Genomic DNA, 18,784 nt, shown 5'->3' with positions numbered 1-18,784 from the left:
TAATGGGCTAGGGACTGGCAGATGGAATACAATGTTGACAAATGTGAGGTTATCCATTTTGGTAGGAATAAAAGCAAAAGGGATTATTATTTAAATGATAAAATATTAAAACATGCTGCTATGCAGAGAGACCTGGGTGTGCTAGTGCATGAGTCGCAAAAAGTTGGTTTACAGGTGCAACAGGTGATTAAGAAGGCAAATGGAATTTTGTCCTTCATTGCTAGAGGGATGGCGTTTAAGACTAGGGAGGTTATGCTGCAATTGTATACGGTGTTAGTGAGGCCACACCTGGAGTATTGTGTTGAGTCTTGGTCTCCTTACTTGAGAAAGGACGTACTGGCACTGGAGGGTGTGCAGAGGAGATTCACTAGGTTAATCCCAGAGCTGAAGGGGTTGGATTACGAGGAGAGGTTGAGTAGACTGGGACTGTACTCGTTGGAATTTTGAAGGATGAGGGGGGATCTTATAGAAACATATAAGATTATGAAGGGAATAGATAGGATAGATGCGGGCAGGTTGTTTCCACTGGTGGGTGAAAGCAGAACGAGGGGGCATACCCTCAAAATAAGGGGAAGTAGATTTAGGACTGAGTTTAGGAGGAACTTCTTCACCCAAAGGGTTGTTAATCTATGGAATTCCTTGCCCAGTGAAGCAGTAGAGGCTCCTTCATTAAATGTTTTTAAGATAAAGATAGATAGTTTTTTGAAGAATAAAGGGATTAAGGGTTATGGTGTTCGGGCCGGAAAGTGGAGCTGAGTCCACAAAAGATCAGCCATGATCTCATTGAATGGTGGAGCAGGCTCGAGGGCCAGATGGCCTACAACTGCTTCTAGTTCTTATGTTCTTGTACAGATTTTAGTGAGTTTAGATTTGTTGATCAGCACCTTCAGGAAAATTGGGAGAGAAAGTAAGTGTCTGTATATTACACACATTTTCCATCCAGTAATATCAACATATATCTATGTGGCAGCCTGCATGAATATTTTCAGGTCTCTGTGTCCAGGACAGGAAGCAGTGAGCGTGAATCTGTCAAACAGCCTGAATCAGCACCTTCAGGAGAATTGGGAGGGTGAATATTAGATACAGCAGAGTGAGAATGGAGGGAGAGTGTGTGGGATTGAAATTTGGAGCATTTCATTGAAAGAGAGAGGAAAGAATGTTCGATAGAAACTAGAATTGTCTGTTCTGAGTTTCTATCCTGTACTGACAATGATTACTATTGTCAAATTTGTTTGCAGGCAGTTCGAACGAGAGGAGTTTGGGCCGAGATCTCAAACTAAATATCACGTCAAGAACTGACTGAGTCACTCAATTCTTGGGATCATCGGCCTTTGAATCAAGAAGGAGATATGTTTGGCGATTCTGTCTGCTTCACGAGATTTTAAACATCAGTGTGTCTGGAAAAGCACTGAGACAGACACACACACCCGTGTGAGACTGTTACAGAGCACTGACTGTGGAAAGAGCTTTAACCAGTGACATAGCCTGAAAAAATACTTCACCATTCACAGCAGGGAGAGACTGTACAGGTGCTCTGTGTGTGGACGAGGCTTCAACTGATCGTCCAACGCGGTGAGACGCAAGATCACCCGGACCATGGAGAAACCATGGAAATGTGAGGATTGTGGGAAGGGATTCACAGCCCCACACGAGCTGGCAAGGCATCAACACAGTCACACTGGAGAGAGGCCGTTCACCTGCTCTCACTGTGAAAAGGGATTCACTGACTTTTACAGCCTGCGGAGACACGAACGAGTTCACACTGGGGAGAGACCGTTCACCTGCTCTGACTGTGGGAAGGGATTCACTCAGTTATCCAACCTGCAGACACACCAGCGAGTTCACACTGGAGAGAGGCCTTTCACCTGCTCTCAGTGTGAAAAGGGATTCATTGACATTGGCAGACTGCGGAGACACGAACGAGTTCACACTGGAGAGAGGCCTTTCACCTGCACTCAGTGTGAAAAGGGATTCACTAACATTGGCAGACTGCGGAGACACGAAAGAGTTCACACCGGGGAGAGGCCATTCATCTGCACTGTGTGTGATATGGGATTCACTCGGTTACACCACCTGCAGACACACCAGCGAGTTCACACCAAGGAGAGGCCGTACATCTGCACTGTGTGTGATAAGGGATTCACTCAATTATCCAGCCTGCAGAGACACCAGCGAGTTCACACCGGGGAGAAGCCGTACATCTGCACTGTGTGTGATAAGGGATTCACTCAATTATCCGGCCTGCGTAGCCACAATGTCACTCACACCAAGAGCAGGCCCTTTAAATGCTCTGACTGCAGGAGGGGTTTCAAAAGCTCTTGTCTACTGATGTCCCACCAGCGCATTCACACTGAGGAGAGACCGTTCAGCTGCTCTCTCTGCACAAAGAGGTTTCAAACATCATCCACATTGCGGAGACACCAGCGAGTTCACACTGGAAAGAAGCCATTCACCTGCTCTCACTGTGGGGAGGGATTCACTCTGCCGTCCAACATGCTGAGACACCAAAGGGTTCACAAGTGATGTCGGGTTAGATTCTGCTGTTATTCCTGCTGTTAATCACATCCAGGACTGAACCTGGAATGGGTGGAGGGGTTTGCCTCCTCGTCAACTCCTCCTGGTGCTCGGACGTGGTGATCCTGGTGAACTACTGCTGCCCGGACCTGGAATACCCGACTGTGAAGTACCGTCCATACTACCTTCCATGGAGTTCACTTCTGCCATCATCACGGCGGTCTACATCCCACCCCAGGCGGAAGTGAAGAAGGCGCTTGATGAATTGTAACCGCTATAAATAACAATGAAGCAGAATACCCGGAGGCCTTGTTCATCGAGGCCGGGGACTTCAACCAGGCCAACCTCAAGAGTGCACTGCCCAAATTCCACCAACACATCTCCTGACCCAACAGGGACCCCAACATCCTTGACCACTGCTACACAAACATCAAGGGCGCCTGATGATCCGTCCCCTGACTGCAATCGGACCACAAGACGGTGCTCCTTCTCCCGGCATACAAGCAGAAACTTTAAAAAAAAAATTTTATTAAGAATTTATAAACAAAATTTTCAACCATACAAACAACCCCCCCCCCCCTATAACAAAAAGAAAAGAAAGCTCGCATAGCAAGACATAAACATGGCAAGTCAATATGATACAGAACCTTGTACATTGGATTCCTCCCGTACATATCAGTTTTCCGGATCCTTTATGTATTTTCTTGCTCAGATACCCCACAGAAAAAAAAACCTTTCCCCCCCCCTTCCCTCTTCTCCCCCCCCCCCTTCCCTCCCCCCCCCCCTTCCCTCCCCCCCCCCCCCCCCCCGCCCCCAAGAAAGATATCCCCCCCCCCGGGTTGCTGCTGCTGACCGAACTCCACCTAACACTCCGCGAGATAGACCGCCTGAAGAACCCCTGCGCAGACCCTCTCAAGGCAAACTTTATCCTCTCCAACTTGATAAACCCTGCCTTGTAATTTATCCAGGCTTCCACACTGGGGGGCTTCGCATCTTTCCACACTAACAAGATCCTCCGCCGGGCTACCAGGGATGCAAAGGCCAGAATGCCGGCCTCTTTCGCCTCCTGCACTCCCGGCTCGTCCGCTACTCCAAATAATGCTAGCCCCCAACTTGGCTTGACCTGGACTTTCACCACCTTGGATATAGTTCTCGCAACTCCCCTCCAGAACCCATCCAGTGCCGGGCACGACCAAAACATATGGACATGATTCGCCGGGCTTCCTGATCACCTCCCACAAATGTCCTCCACCCCAAAGTACCTACTCAGCCTCGCCCCCGTCATGTGCGCTCTGTGAACAACCTTAAATTGTATTAGGCTAAGCCTGGCACACGAGGAAGAGGAATTAACCCTACTTAAGGCTTCAGCCCACAGACGCTTCTCAATCTCCTCCCCCAGCTCCAATTCCCATTTACCCTTCAGCTCCTCTACCAAAGCCTCCCCCTCTTCTTTCAACTCCTGGTATATCGCCGACACCTTGCCCTCTCCGACCCATACGCCCGAAATCACCCTGTCTTGAATCCCCTGTGCCAGGAGCAGCGGGAATTCCCTCACCTGCCGCCTCACAAACGCCCTCACTTGCATGCACCTGAAAGCGTTTCCCGGGGGTAGTCCAAACTTCTCCTCCAGCGCCCATAAGCTCGCAAACGTCCCATCGATGAACAGGTCCCCCATTCTTCTAATCCCTGCCCGATGCCAGCTCTGAAACCCCCCGTTCATCCTTCTTGGGACAAACCGATGGTTATCTCTGATCAGGGACCACACCAAGGCTCCCATCGCACCCCGTGCTGTCTCCACTGCCCCCAGATCTTTAGCGTTGCCACCACCACCAGACTCGTGGTGTACCTTGTCGACGAGAGCGGCAGCGGTGCTGTCACCAGCGCCCCCAGGCTCGTTCCTTTGCAGGACGCCATCTCCAGCTTCTTCCATGCCGCCCCTTCTCCCTCCATCACCCACTTACGGATCATCGCCACGTTGGCTGCCCAGTAGTAGCCACCCAGATTCGGCAACGCCAGCCCTACTCTATCTCTACTACGCTCCAGGAACCCCCTCCTTACCCTCGGGGTCTTACTCGTCCACACAAAACCAATAATGCTCCTGCCTACCCTCTTAAAAAAGGCCTTGGTGATCACAATTGGAAGGCATTGGAATACAAAAAGAAACCTCGGGAGGACCATCATTTTAAGCGACTGTACCCTGCCCTCTAGCGAGAGTGGCAACATGTCCCACCGTTTAAAGTCCTCCTCCATCTGCTCCACCAGCCGCGTCAAATTAAGTTTGTGCAGGGTCCCCTAGCTACCTGGATCCCCAAGTATCGAAAGCTCCTTTCCACCCTCCTCAACGGTAGGTCGTCTATCCCTCTTCCCTGATCCCCCGAATACACCACAAAGAGCTCACTCTTCCCTACATTGAGCTTGTAGCCCGAGAAGTCCCCAAACTCCCTTAGGATCTGCATGACCTCCACCATCCCCTCCACTGGGTCCGCCACATACAGCAACAGGTCATCTGCGTACAGCGACACTCTATGCTCCTCTCCCCCTCGAACCACCCCCCCTCCATTTCCTGGACTCCCTTAATGCCATGGCCAAAGGTTCAATTGCTAATGCAAACAACAGGGGGGACATGGGGCACCCCTGCCTCGTCCCTCGATACAGCCGAAAATACTCCGACCTCCGCCGATTCGTAACCACACTCGCCACCGGGGCTCTGCATAGGAGCTTAACCCAACTGATAAACCCCGCCCCAAACCTCCGCAGCACTTCCCAGAGATACTCCCACTCTACTCGGTCAAAGGCCTTCTCCGCGTCCATAGCTGCCACTATCTCCGCCTCTCCCTTCACCGATGGCATCATTATCACATTTAGGAGCCTCCGCACATTGGTATTTAACTGCCTGCCCTTTACAAATCCCGTCTGGTCCTCGTGAATCACCCCCGGGACACAGTCCTCAATCCTCGTAGCCAACATTTTTGCTAGCAACTTAGCACCTCCGTTGAGGAGCGAGATCGGCCTATACGACCCGCATTGCAGTGGGTCCTTATCCCGCTTCAGGATCAAAGAGATCGTCGCCTCTGACATTGTCGGGGGCAGGGTCCCCCCCTCCCTTGCCTCATTGAAGGTCCTTACCAGCAACGGGGCTAACAGGTCTACATACTTCCTATAGAACTCCACCGGGAACCCATCCGGTCCCGGGGCCTTCCCTGCCTGAATGTTCCCCAGTCCTTTAACCAGCTCCTCCATCCCAATTGGCGCCCCCAAACCAGCCACCTCCTGCTCCTCCACCCTCGGGAACCCCAGCTGGTCCAAGAATCGTCGCATCCTCTCTTTTCCCCCTGGGGGCTGGGACCTATACAGGTCCTCGTAGAAGGCCTTGAATGCCTCATTCACTTTCACCGCACTCCGCACCGTAGTTCCCTTTCCATCCTTGACTCCACCAATTTCCCTCGCTGCCATCTTACGGAGCTGATGTGCCAGCATCCGGCTCGCCTTCTCCCCATACTCATACATCGCCCCCTGTGCTTTCCTCCACTGTGCCTCTGCCTTCCCTGTGGTCAACAGGTCGAACTCCGTCTGGAGACTTCGTCTCTCCCTGAGTAGTCCCTCATCTGGAGCCTCTGCATAGCTCCTGTCCACTCTTAAGATCTCCCCCACTAACCTCTCCCTTTCCCTGCCCTCTCTCTTCTCCCTATGAGCCCTGATGGAGATTAACTCTCCCCTGACCACCGCCTTCAGCGCCTCCCGTACTACTCCCACCTGCACCTCCCCGTTGTCGTTGGCCTCCAGATACCTTTCGATGCACCCCCGCACCCTTCCGCACACTTCCTCGTCTGCCAGCAGTCCCACATCCAACCGCCACAGCGGGCGTTGGTCCCTCTCCTCCCCCAGCTCCAGTTCCACCCAGTGCGGGGCGTGGTCTGAAATGGCTATGGTCGAATACTCCGTTCCCTCCACTTTCGGGATCAATGCCCTGCCCAGAACAAAAAAATCTATCCGGGAGTAGGCCTTGTGTACATGGGAGAAAAAAGAAAATTCTCTGGCCAAAGGGCTGGCAAATCTCCATGGATCTACTCCCCCATCTGATCCATAAACCCCCTGAGCACCTTGGCTGCAGCCGGCCTCTTTCCGGTCCTAGATCTGGAGCGATCCAGTGCTGGGTCCAACACCGTGTTGAAATCCCCACCCATTATCAAGCTTCCTACCTCGAAGTCCGGAATACGGCCCAACATCCGTTTCATGAATCCAGCATCGTCCCAGTTCGGGGCATATACTTTCACCAGTACCACCTCCGTCCCCTGCAACCTACCACTCACCATCACATATCGGCCTCCATTGTCCGCTACTATGTTCTTGACCTCAAACAACACCTGCTTCCCCACCAGTATTGCCACCTCTCTATTCTTCGCATCCAGCCCCGAATGGAACACCTGTCCTACCCATCCCTTCCTTAACCTGACCTGATCTGCCACCTTCAGATGTGTCTCCTGAAGCATGACCACGTCTGCCTTCAGTCCCTTTAAGTGCGCGAACACTTGGGCCCTCTTAACCGGCCCACTGCCTCCTGCTGACCCCGGCTTCCCCCGCCTTCCCGTTGACCCCGCCCCCGTGTGGAAATCCCTCCTCCTCCTTACGCGGGAAAAAGCCCGCGCTTTCCTGAGCCAGCCCCGCCCCCTGTGGCGCAGCTCCTGTTGCGGCCTTATCCAAATTCCCCCATCCCCGAGTCTCACCTCCCTCCAGCACCGACGCCCACATTCCTCTTTGTCCCCCCCATCAAGAACCCTTCCCCCATCCCCATCCATCGTCCCACCCGTGAAACATTCTTTACCCATATTTACAACCCTGTATAGTCAACATCTCCCCCACATCCACAGTCCCTCAGTTCGAGTCCAATTTTTCCGTTTGGATAAAAGTCCAAGCCTCTTCTGGCTTTTCAAAATAGTGGTGTCGGTCCTGATAAGTGACCCACAGTCGCCCTAGCTGCAGCATTCCGAATCTCACCCTTTTTTTATGCAGCACCGCCTTGGCCCGGTTGAAGCCAGCTGTCCTCTTTGCCACCTCCGCGCTCCAGTCCTGGTATACTCGGATCACCGCATTCTCCCATCTGCTGCTCCGCTCCTTCTTGGCCCATCTCAGGACACTCTCTCTGTCCGCGAAGCGATGGAACCTCGCCACTATCGCCCTTGGCGGCTCGCCAGCCTTGTGTCTCCTCGCCAGGACCCGGTGAGCCCCTTCTAGCTCCAGGGGGCTCGGAAAGGCCTCTGCACCCACCAGCGAATGGAGCATCATGCTCACATACGCACCGGCATCAGCCCCCTCCACTCCTTCGGGGAGACCCAGGATCCGGAGATTCTTCCTCCTCGACCTGTTCTCCAGGACCTCGAGTCTCTCGGCCCACCTCTTGTGCAGCGCCTCGTGCGACTCCATCTTCACCGCCAGGCTCAAGATCTCGTCCTCGTTCTCGTTAGTTTTGTCCTTCACCTCTCTGAGCTCTACGGCCTGGGGCTTCTGGGTCTCCTTCAGCCCCTTGATCGCCAACAGCATTGGCGCCAGCGCCTCCTTTTTAAGCTCCTCCATGCAGCGCCTGAGAAACTCCTGCTGGTCCGGCCCCCATGCTGCTCGATCTCCGACCTCCGCCATCTTGATTTTCCCCCCTCGTTTCTGCCGCTGCTCCAGAGCTTGTTTTTTGGTCGTTCACTGCTAATCCCCTCCATGTGACGGAAGGGGGACCTTACTTCACCTTCCCACACAGGATTTAGTCAAAATACAATTCCGTTGGGGCTCCTCCGGAGAGCCCAAAAGTCCGTTATAGCGGGAGCTGCCGAATATGTGCGGCTTAGCTCCGCATCGCCGCAATTGGAAGTCCAAGAAGCAGAAACTTAACAGGAGAATCCGGTTAAGAAGGTTGATGCAACAGAAGGTCAATGCAACGCGACTGCTTGGAGTCAGTGGACTGGTCCATATTCAATAACAAGGGCAGCACGGTAGCACAAGTGGATAGCACTATGACTTCACAGCACTAGGGTCCCAGGTTCGATTCCCTGCTGGGTCGCTGTCTGTGCGGAGTCTGCACGTTCTCCCTGTTTCTGCGTGGGGTTCCTCCGGGTGCTCCGGTTTCCTCCCACAGTCCAAAGACTTGCAGGTTAGGTGGATTGGCCATGATAAATTGCCTTAGTGACCAAAAAAGGTTAGGAGGGGTTATTGGGTTACAGGGATAGGGTGGAAGTGAGGGCTAAAGTGGGTCGATGTAGACTCGATGGACCAAATGGCCTCCTTCTGCACTGTGTGTTCTATGTTAACTCAGCAGCCAACCTAAACGAGTATGCCAGCACCGTCACAGACTTCATCAGTAAATGTGTAGAAGATTGCGTGCAAAAGAAGGTAGTCTGTACGTTACCCAACCAGAATCCATGGTTTCATTGGGAGATTCACTCCCGACTGAAGGTGTTCAAGGCAGGCAACCCTGACCTATTCAAGAAATCTATATATGACCTCCGCAAAGCCAACAGGGACTCCCAAGTGACGATACCAAACTAATCTCGAGTTGCAGACTAACGACCGGGACTGTCGTTGGTTGTGCCAGGTCATGCACCCAGATCCTGCGCTGACCCACTGGCAGGTGTGTTTCCGGACATCCTCAATCTCTCCCTCCTCCGTTCCAAGGTTCCCATCGGCTTCAAGAAGACCACCATCATACCGGTGCCAAAGAAGAACCAGGCAACGTGCCTCAATGACTATCACACGGTGGCCTTGACATTGATCATTATGAATTGCTTCGAGATGTTGGACACATCAACTCCATACTCGCAGCATTCCTTGATCCACTGCAATTTGCATACCGCCACAACCGGTCCACATAAGCCATCTCCCTGACCCTATACTCGCCCCCGAAGCATCTCGACAACAAGGACTCCTATGTCAGACACCTATTCATTGACTATAGCTCCGCCTTCAACACCATAATCCCAGCCAAGCTCATATCAAAACTCCAAAACTTCGGACGAGGCTCCTCCCTCTGCAACTGGATCCTCGACTTTCTGACCCACAGACCACAATCAGTAAAGATAAACAACACCTCCTCCATGATAGTTCTCAATTCAGGAACCCCGCAAGGCTGCACTGCCTATACACACACACAACTGCATGGCAAAATTTGGCTCCAAATCGATCCGCATGTTTGCTGATGACACGACTATAGTGGTTCGAATCACGAACATCTCCACGATAGTCCTCAATACCGGGGCCCCACAAGGCTGCGTACTTAGCCCCCTACTACGCTCGTTATACACACGACTGTGTGGCAAATTCTGCTCCCGCTCCATCTACAAGTTTGCTGATGACACGACGTAATGGGTCGGATATCAAACAACGATGAGTCAGAGTCCAGGAGGGAGATAGAGAACCTAGTGGCATGGTGTAATGACAACAATCTCTCCCTCAATGTCAGCAAAACTAAGGAGCTGGTCATTGACTTCAGGAAGCAAAATATCGTACACACCCCTGTCTGCATTAATGGGGCTGAGGTGGAGATGGTTCGCAGCTTCAAATTCCGAGGTGTGCACATCACCAGCATTCTGTTCTGGTCCACCCACATCGACGCTACGACCAAGAAACATATACTTCCTCAGGAAACTAAGGAAATTCAGCATGTCCACACTGATTGCCACATGGGAGGCACGGTAACACAGTGGTTAGCATTGTTGCTTCACAGCGCCAGCGTCCCAGGTTTGATTCCCGCTTGGGTAATTGTCTGTGTGGAGTATGCATGTTCTCCCCGTGTCTGCGTGGGTTTCCTCCGGGTGCTCCGATTTCCTCCCACAAGTCCCGAAAGACATGCTTGTCAGGTGACTTGGACATTCTGAATTCTCCCTCAGTGAACCCAAACAGGCACCAGAGTGTGGCGACTCGGGGATTTTCACAGTAACTTCATTGCAGCGTTAACGTAAGCCTACTTGTGACAATTATGAAGATTATCATTGAGTTTTACCAATTATTACAGGTGCACCAACTTTTACAGGAGCACCATAGAAAACATCTTATCTGGCTGCATCACAGCTTGTGTTATGGGCCAGGGTTCAGAAAACTCCAAAGTATATCATAGAGTTCACCTGACCTGACAATTGTTTATTGACTTTGGTTCCGATGAGCACAGGGCCTGCCTTTCAGGGGTTATTCAACAGAGGCCTTAAGCACTTTTAATCAAAACAAGCTTTATTCTACAAATTTAGTTAACATTTTATAAACCCACACAGTAAGCATTTTTATCAACTACAAACATAGAAACCACACACGCTACAGTACTCTATGTATAACCCTTAACAATTCCCCCCTTTAACTGTTCCAATTTAACAAGATCCGATAAACCAGTACCTCCTTTTCAAAGGTGTGGCCCAGCACACAGCACTCAAGACCTGGTATGGATGCTCTTGTTTCCTCTCCAAAAGAGTAGGTTTGAATTCCTTCCAGGAAGCAATTATTTATTTTCAAGTTATCAAGCAGTCTGGAAACAGCTTTTAAAATGAAGATCGAGAGAGAGGCCAAAATACTCCTCTTTCTGAGTACAGCAGCCAAAAATGTGACAACGAAAGCAAAAGACTCAGAGCCACAAAACAGCCCCAAACCAAAGTGAAAGTAAAACCAACACACAGAGCCACAGCCCAGCTCCACCCACACAATGACATCACTGAAGCCATGTGATAAGACAAAACATTTCTTAAAGGGACACTCCCATGACACTTGGTATGGCAACTGCTCAGCCCAAGACTAAGAAACTACAGAGAGTTGTGAACACAGCCCAGTCCCTCACACGAACCCGCCTCCCATCCATTGACTCTGTCCACACCTCCAGCTGCTTTGGGAAACCGGCAGCAAAATCAAGGACCCTCCCACCGAGGTTATTCTCTTTTCCAATCTATTCCATTGGGCAGGAGATACAAAAGTCTGAGAACTCGCAATAACAGATTCTAAACAGCTTCTTCCCCGCTGTTACCAGACTGCTGAATGACCCTCTTATGGACTGAACTGATCTCTCCACACATCTTCTCTACTGAGTAGTACTACACTCCGTATGCTTCACCCGATGTCTACATATTTATATTGTGTATTTATCATATGTCCTATGTGTTTTCATGTATAAAATGATCTGTCTGTATTGTACGCAGAACAATACGTTTCACTGTACCTCGGTGCACGTGAATAAATTTAATCAGATCAAACTTTCTTCATTCTGACACTTGGTGAAGTGGGAGGGTCGGAGGGTTTCTTTCTGCTGGATTGGCCGGTCTCACGACTTTGCTTCCAGTGGACCGATGCTCTTTGAGCCTGGGGGAGAGCACATTTCCACTGGAATGATCCACAAAGGCTGGAGTACATTTATTTTATCCTGGATAGTAAATAGTGTTATTCCCCCACTACAGGTGGATCTAAAAGAAACCAGATGGGTTTTTACAACGATCGACAATGCTTTCATGGTCATCGATTACTTTTAATTCCAGATTTTTAATTAATTTAAATTTCACCATCTGCATTATCCTGGGTCTCTGGATTACTGGTCTGGCTATTGTTTTCCGAGATGTGTGTTGTGAGAGATGAAGTCACTATAGCCAATAAGTGAGCTGTTTTCGAGTTGTTTCTTTTAAGTCCTGTACTTTCCCACTAACCTGCAGACAAAACAGCTGCAACTGTACTGTGTATAAACGTGTGTTATTGTAACTACTCCCAGAGATGCTTCGGTTCGCTGAAGCATTCCCTGCATGTTTGTAATAAAGATTCCCGAACTTTATCCAACTCTGGACTCCGAGTGACATTTGTCCCAAAACAACCAGGTGTCAGGAACAGGATCCACTGACGGCTCTGGGGATAAAGCCGTACGGGAGGTGAAACATAAAGGGTCAGGGAGCTGGACAGAGTTTGGCGTGTGTTCAGAGGTCCCAGATAGGGGTCAGCCAGCATCATCACATTGATGGATCTGCACAGAAAAGGTCCAACCAGATGGAACTTATAAGGCCCAAGGTGAGGTTAGTGACGTGGGAATTTGAAGAAGTCTTAGGAGAGAAAGAGGTCAGAGTGGACTCACCCACAGCGGGAAAGGTAATTTTGAAATTTCTTTGGCCCTTTTCGTGACATTTTCTCAGAACTTTCAGTCAAGAAACATAAAAGCTGCATTTGCGCTGTGGGATCACCTCCAGAGGGCAGTGTTTCTGCAACCTCCTACGGTGCCAGATGTAGATGGAAGACTTTGGAAGTTCAATAAGTTTGTCTATGTTTTGAACAATGTTTCAAGTGTACGGCACTTCTCAGTTAGATCAGTTTTGTCCAAGTCGGGTTGTCTCTACCTGAAGGCAGAAGCTGCCGTGCTTTATTGGTTCCAAGGCAGGAAACTCGGACATCTTTATGATGCATGTTGATGATACTAGTGAGTTCCAAAACAATGTCACTGACAGGATCAGAACAACATTTAAGGTTGGAGTCAGGCTTCTGGTACCTTTAAATAAATTGGATTGGAAATCGGGCAGTGTGGGCTGATGTGACTTTACATCAACAATCTCAGGGAGACAGTATGAACCCTGTCACAGTCAACGGGGCCGGGGCCTCACAGAAAGATGAAGATGTTTCCAAAGCTGGGACTGAACTGCTGCAAAGTTGAATTGACGAATGGGGCCCACAGGCAAGGCTGGATACAAGTTTTGATGTCTTCGAGCTGAGTTCTGTAATGAAACATCCAGAGGGCAAGGATATTTAAAGGGCAAACAAAACATTAAAAAATACAAGATGGAGAAATGTCTGCTGAAATTTCCATCTTTGGGTGAGCTGCAAAATATAAAATGGATTTTTTTAGTGATGCCTCACTCGGATGAGCCTGGCTCAGTGTCTGTACACTGAGTGATGTTTAAAAATCTCTTTCAGCTGAAGAACAGACAAACATTTCTCATTCTAAATTCAAAGGTCGATGATATTCAGCTCCCATGAATCGAGTGACTCTGTCACATCTTGATGTGATGTTTGGTGTGAAATTTCTGTCTGTAACTCCTCCCCTTCTAATATCCTGGAAAAGGACTTTACAAAAGCCATCACTGTTAGTGCAGGATACCCAAATGGAATGTGAAATTCGATCCTATTGTAAGGTCCGCGTTTGGCTCCAATCTGAATTGTAACACTCAAATCAATTACATGTCAGACTGTGTTGTGAAAGTTACCTGCAGCTCCTGACTAGTTGCAGACCATTCCGGGTACAAGAATGTTGTCGCAGAATTTATTAAGTTAATTGTAATAAGGACAAAATCACAATAATTAACAAAGGCAGTGGATCAGTCCGTTCACTCTGGATCACCAGCTCTCAGCTTCCAGGTGACTGTGGAGCTGTCTCTTGTTCTGTTGACTGAAGTCTATCCTCTTTCTTCATATTGTGTTGTGCACCGAGCTCCAGAGAATTGTAGCTCACTAACCCTTTCTAGTACCTACCTCTATGCATGGCTGGTAGTTTCCTGTGGTTCTGATTGGCCCAAGCAGCCCATGATCAGTCCCTGATTGGTTAAATGGGGCACAATCAATGTCTGATTGGTCTCTGAAGGATATCGGTCACCTTGCTGATGTGTGATGTCAGTTTCTCATTGTGGTGTCACTTCCTCATGATTAATATTCGTCAGGCTCATCGTCCTAACTGATGCCTAAAGTCACCCATGATTATTGTGGTACATTAATTACAAGCCTTATTTAATACTTCCTGTATACTCTACCTACAATGTAACTACTGTTAGGAGGCCCATTAACTACTCACACAAGAGACCTTGTAACTTATTATTTCTTATCTCGAGCAAAGCTGATTCCACACCCTGAACCTTCAGGCTAAGTTGATCTCTCAGTACTGAACTAATGAACAGGAGCAATCCCATTATCTTTTCCGAGCTTCATGCATTCCAATATGTCAAATACCCTTCAACATTTAGATTCCAGCCTTGGTCACCTTTCAAACAAGTCTCTGTAATGTCTATCAGGACACACATTTATCTCTATCCGTGCTGACAATTCTTTTTTTTTCAATTTAGAGTACCCAATTCATTTTTTCCAATTAAGGGGCAATTTAGCGTGGCCAATCCACCTACCCTGCACATCTTTCAATTGTGGGGGTGAAACCCACGCAAACACGGGGAGAATGTGCAAACTCCACATGACAATGACCCAGAGCCAGGATTGAACCTGGGACCTCGGCGCTGTGAGGCAGCACTGCTAACCACTGCGCCACCGTGCTGCCCCATCTGCGCTGACAATTCATCCAATCTGTTACAAATGCTGTGTGCATTTTCAATCCATTTTCAGGGGTTCAATAATCCAATAGGGATTTCAAGTGAAACCTCTTCATCCAGTGGGTGGTGAGAATGTGGAACTCACTACCACAGCGAGTGGTTGAGGTGAACAACATGAATACTCCTGTATCTTGACAAGGGAGAAAGGAATAGAAGGATATGCTGATGGGGGAGATGAAGAGGGGAGGGTGGAGGCTCATGTGGAGCATAAATACTGACAGAGACCAATTGAGCCAACTGGCCTGGCCCTGTGCTGTAGACTCAATGGAACAGAGACAAATGTATTTATTTTAGATCTACCTGTAGTAGTATGATAAAACCTTTTTCTTGGGATGGAGGCATCACTGGCTGGGTCAGCATTTGTTGCCCATTCATAATTCCCTTGAACTGAGTGGCTTGCTAGGTCATTACAGTGGGGGACAGTTAAAAGTCAACCACATCTGTGTGGCTCTGGAGTCACATGTGGGCCAGACTGGGTAAGGATGGCAGATTTCCTTCACTAAAGGACATTAGTAAACAGATGGGTGTTTACAACAATCGATAATGGTTTCATGGTCATCATTAGACTTTTAATTCCAAATTTTTATTGAATTCAAATTTCACCATCTGTCCTGGTGGGATTCGAACCCCAGAATAATACCTGGGTCTCTGGATTACTAGTCCAGCTGCAATACCACTAGGCCACTGCTTCCCCCATACTATCCAGGATAAAATAAATGCAAAGTCATGAGACTGTCCAGAATGTACCTGTTGTATAGAACCTTGGTCAGACCGCAGCTGGAGGACTGTGTGCAGTTTTACTGCCCTTGTCGCCAGAGGGAAAGGGCAACAAAGGTTCACCAGACTTGTTCCGGGAGTGGCAGGACTGCCCTTTGAGGAGAGATTAGGGAAACCTGGCCTGTGTTCTCTAGAGTTTCAAAAAATGAGAAGTGACCTCAATGAAACCTACAAAATACATAATGGAACAGACAGGGTGGGTACAGGTGAGATGTTTCCCCTGGTTGGAGAGTCTGGAACCAGGGGACACAATTTAAAAATACGGGGGAAGCCACTTAGGACCGGTCTCAGAGGAGACATTTCTTTACTCAGAGGGTTGTGAATCTTTGGAATTCTGTCCCCCAGAGGGCTGTGCAAGCTCAGTCACTGAGTGTGTTTAAAGCAGAGACTGACAGATATCTAAATACCAATAACACAAAGGGATATGGGGATAGTGTGGGGGGAAAGGCATTGAAGTGGTTGATCAGCCATGATCGTATTGAATGGTGGAGCAGGCTCGATGGGCTGAATGGCCAATTCCTGCTCCCATGTTCCAATGTTGCAAAGGTAGGTAGGTAAGTAAATTGTGAAGGGGACATAAGGAGATTACGAAGGGATATAGATAGGTTACGTGAGTGGGAAAAGATCTGGGAAATGGAGAACAACGTGGGAAAATGTGAAATTGTCCATGTTGGCAGAAAGAATAAAAAAGCTTTTTATCGAAATGGTGAGAGATTGCAGAGCTCTGAGACTCAGAGGGATCTGGGTGTCCAAGAGCATGAATCACAAAAGGCGAGTATACAGGTACAGCAAGTAATTAGGAAAGCTAATAGAATGTTATTGTTTATTGTGGGGGAATTGAATACAAAAGTAGGTTATGCTTTTGTTAGCATGAATGAATCCAAAAGAATCCCTCGACATTCAGGTCTGCTTCAAACACCAAACAGTTTATTGTTGTAACACCGGCGGGGAGTAAGCCTCTGGGCAAAGGCAGATACCTCTCCACTGAACAAAGGGAATCATCATCATTTATACAATTTCAAATAGTTAGTCAGCCCAACTCAGCCGGACACGATCCAATCACAATGATTATAGATTGCACACATTGACTGGTAGATCCAATGAAAGTGGTTACTGGGCAGCAGGGAACTGCGTGATCAGCTCATGGACAGCTAGGGGGTTATTCATGAACTCATGATGCCTTCCAGACCCCCTCATCGACCGTCCTTGGGTCTTGAGTATAAATAACTCCCTTATCTTAACCTTGTTACTGGCTAGTACCATTGTCAGAATTCCATAAGAGCATCCCCCTTTGTGAGAAAGAGAGAGAGAGCTGACTGGTGGTGATTTAATCTGAGGGTCACCACACCTCAGATGAGGAGCAATGCTGAGGAGGCAGGGCCTTCATGGATGACCTCAGCCGGTACGCTGTTGGTGTCGCTCAGTATCACAAACCAGCCATCCAGCCAACTGAGCTAACTAATCCCCTGAAATATTAGTTATTGCCTGTCTCCCATCACACCATTTAATGTTGTTTCTCAGTCCATGTCAGACAACCTGCCCCATACCTTGATAATTTTCTTCTGCGAGAAACACAGAGATAAATTAAACAAAAGATCCATGTACCCTCCATTGCCCATCACCATGGCAAGGTGGCATGTTTTAAGGGGATCCAAACAGAAATGGGAAGGAAACAGCTTCCAACTTCCAAACCAACTTTCAATCTGTGATCCTTATGAAATTTGAAACCAGGTATCCGCAACAAGGCTCAAAGAGCGTCAGCCCACTGGAGTCAAAGTCGTGAGACCAGCCAGTCCAGCAGAGGAAACACGCCAACCATTCCCATTGACCAACTGTCAGAATGAACAAAATGCAGTCCTGGATGTAATTGAGAGTAGCAACACTAACAGCAGAATCCAACCCCTGTAACCACTTGTTAACTTGTTTGTGTCTCAGCAGTTGCGATGAATCACGGAATCCCTTCCCACATTCAGAGCAGGTGAACGGCCTCTCCCCAGTGTGAACTTGCTGGTGTCTCTGTAGGTTGGATAACCGAGTGAATCACTTCCTACAATGAGAGCAGGCGAATGGCTTCTCCCCAGTGTGAACGCGACGGTGTGCCCGCAGGTTGGATAACAAAGTGAATGTTTTCCCACACTGAGCACAGGTGAATGGTCTCTCCCCAGTGTGAACTCGCTGGTGTGTCTGCAGGCTGGACATATGAGTGAATGTTTTCCCACACTGAGCACAGGTGAATGGCTTCTCACCAGTGTGAACGCACTGGTGTGTCTGCAGGTGGGATAAGCGAGTGAATCCCTTCCCACACTGGGAGCAGGTGAACGGTCTCTCCCCAGAGTGAACTCGCTGGTGTGGCTGCAGGTTATCGAACCGAGTGAATCCTTTCCCACACAGAGAGCAGGTGAACAACCTCCCCCCCCCCAGTGTGAGTTCACTGGTGTATCTGCAGGCTGATCAACTGAGTGAATCCCTTCTCACGCTGGGAGCAGGTAACCGGCCTCTCCCCTGTGTAAACTCGCTGGTGTCTCTGCTGGTTGGATGAGGAAATAAATCCCTTCCCACACAGAGCAGGTGCCAAAATGTGGAGCGTAGGGGCTTTTCAGAGTAACTTCATTGCAGTGTCAATGTAAGCCTACTTGTGACAATAAAGATTATTGAAACAAAGAGGTCGCAAATTCAAAACAGGGCTGAAGAGAAACTGCTTCTCCCAAAGGGCTGTGAATCTGTGGAATTCACTACCCCAGAGTGCGGTGGAGCTGGGACAGTGAGTAAATTTAGGGAGGAGTAAGACAGATTTTTAATCGGGTTGAAGGGTTCTTCTCGATGGGCCAAATGGCTAATTCTGCTCCTATATCTTATGACCTTATGAAAGGGGAGACACTGATTTGCTCCCAAATGTTGTCCAGGGGAGGATGTTTTAGTCTGAAACTCATTGTCCAACCTCCACATTGTGACATCACAAAGGAGCTCGTCCTCTTAATCAACCAATAGGAATAAGCCCGCTCCGCCGTGACGTCACTGCCCAGCGCGCAGATGCGGGAGCCCCGTCCGCACTCATTGTTTTCCTTCCCCCACACATCCTCGAGACAAAGTTTCCAGGCAGCAGGCTGACAGTTCCGCCCGTCAGTGTGTCCCTTCCCCACCACTAATACGGGATTGCGCATGTCTAAGGGAAGGGGAATCTGCGCATGTACAGGGGA

The 18,784-nt window shown here is 49.1% G+C and overlaps 1 protein-coding gene across 1 annotated transcript in view; it reads left to right on the top strand.

The window, feature by feature from the left end:
• The window catches only part of LOC140420478 (uncharacterized), a 122,673-nt gene that overhangs the window by 7,827 nt on the left and 96,062 nt on the right, over nucleotides 1-18,784 (top strand). The window lies entirely within an intron of this gene.

Source organism: Scyliorhinus torazame, chromosome 5 (assembly GCF_047496885.1).
Source record: "Scyliorhinus torazame isolate Kashiwa2021f chromosome 5, sScyTor2.1, whole genome shotgun sequence".
Taxonomy (NCBI): Eukaryota; Metazoa; Chordata; class Chondrichthyes; order Carcharhiniformes; family Scyliorhinidae; genus Scyliorhinus; species Scyliorhinus torazame.
This window is presented reverse-complemented; position numbering and strand designations above follow the sequence as displayed.